A 2,097-nucleotide genomic window follows, 5' to 3' on the forward strand; every position below is an offset into this window, starting at 1 on the left:
TTGGACAATATCTACATATGTGGAAAAGCCTTATCAGAAAGGAAGGTTCTATTAGGATCTACCTCCGATCCAGGGAAACAATAGCAAATGAGGATAGAATTACTAAAACACCAACATCAAGCGATGAAGTAGACTCCTTAGTGCATAGCATAGGACTCCCTAGACCACTTTGTGAGTTGGTAGAAAGGGATAGCAAGGATGATATTAACCTTCCTACACCAGTAAAGGTGGAACTGGAAGAGGTTGGAGACCCCAAGACACTAGAGTTAGGTCATGAATATGAGGATTTTAATGGCCCAGTGTTGATCCCGAAGGAAAGGACTAAATGCCCTCCTCCTTATAGGGATCTCCCACTATTTCATGGACTGGTTAATGAGGATCCGATGGTGCATTTACGAGAATATGGCCTAGCTTGCCTGGCACAAGTGGGTTCAATGATATTCATCGGATGCTTGTATTCTCAAGTACCCTAAAGGGAGAGGCTAGAAAATGGTACTGGAGCCTCCCAAGGGGGTCTATTAAATCCTTTGAGGAGTTGAGTGATCGATTTTTAGATGAATATGAAAAGAAGGTGTTTATGACCCAAGTTTTAGGGCAGCTGATGCAGATTAGGCAAGAGTCCTATCCTTCTGTTAAAGAATATACTAGAGCCTTTGATGATATTCTGAGGCTTTGGCCAAGAAGAGCTACTGCATTGCCAGGTGATGTGGTACGTGAGCTCTTTTTGAATGGCTGCAAATCCAAGTGGGACTGTGGAATCCTAAGTCGTTAAGGGAAGCAAAGATGCATGCCATTGATTATGAGGGACATATTCAGAGATGTTGGTAAAACTTTTGGAGTTTTCCCCGCTCAATGCAAGTGCATCCTAGCTTCCAACTATTTCTACAAGGAGATAGCTCACTTGTGATACCAAGGCAGCCTATGAGAGGAACCTTGGTAGCCAAAATCTCCAAGCAAAAAATGGCAATAGTAGGGATAATATACCCCCTAGGGATAAAAAGATTCCAAGCGCAGTAAGTCCCATCAAGGCTTGCAACACTTCCATGAGAGGTAGTTGTGATGGTGGAATTGATAGAACCATTAGGTCTACAAGCTTAGATGAGCATTCTATGAGTGGTTCTAGTTGTGCTTCTAGTAAGGCTCTTGAGAGACCTTTTCAATTTATAGATGAATCATGCTTTTGAGTAGATGCTATTCATTTTAGTAAAAGCATGGTTCCTATGGCTAAGCAGTTGTTGCAGAGTGGACAAAGGCAAGTAAAGACATCTCATGTAGAGAAAATGTGGCATACCAAAGGTCCACCTGTACTAAATAGAAGCCATAAGGTTGTGAGGCCATCTAGTAATGGTGATAATCCACTATGAGTCCATTGGACCAATGTGGGAAGATGAGGTAGTCTAAGAATATGAAAAGGAATATGAGATGGGTTTGGAGGCCCAAAATCCCTAAAAATATTGTTGGTGTGTCAGATGAAGGGCCAGCAATTGCATGTGGACATGCTTTGATGGATTCCCAAGAAGATGTGACTAAAGGCCATAATGCAACATCTAACAATAGGGACCGCTGCCCTGAGATACATTTATGTGATGGGTCTAGGCTTGAAGCTCTGTTTAGTTTGGATTGTATCATTGACATATGGAAGGGTCCAATTAGAGAAGTGTTGAATGATCATAAATCCATGATTCTCCCTGTAGGAGGAGTTACTGGAAAGTTGGGACAAGCAATCCATTTGAATGATGACCAAGGGGATGAGATATATCAACCTAATGATGTCATTCGTTCAGCTCATAGTACCCAAGAAGAGATGGCCATTATTATTGAGATATTAGTAGAAAGGCTTGGGCTAGTGGATCTACAAAGAGTATAGATCAAGCTTTTAGCTGACTCGCATGAGTAGCATAAGGCTAGTCCTCATATTTTATGCTATCCTTGGTATCCTGATTAGTTTGATAGGATGTGCTGTATATGCCAAGGAGATCATATATTGCATGGATTAGAATGAATTATCCATTTTAGGCCAAGAGGGTTAGTTGCTCTAAGTAGTTAATGTCTTATTTCATTAGGCCAAGAGGACCAGTTGTTTTCGGGTTTTAATAA

Source organism: Lygodium microphyllum, chromosome 8, assembly GCF_053477565.2.
Source record: "Lygodium microphyllum isolate KBCC chromosome 8, Lygodium_microphyllum_v1.1.10, whole genome shotgun sequence".
NCBI classification, from domain to species: domain Eukaryota; kingdom Viridiplantae; phylum Streptophyta; class Polypodiopsida; order Schizaeales; family Lygodiaceae; genus Lygodium; species Lygodium microphyllum.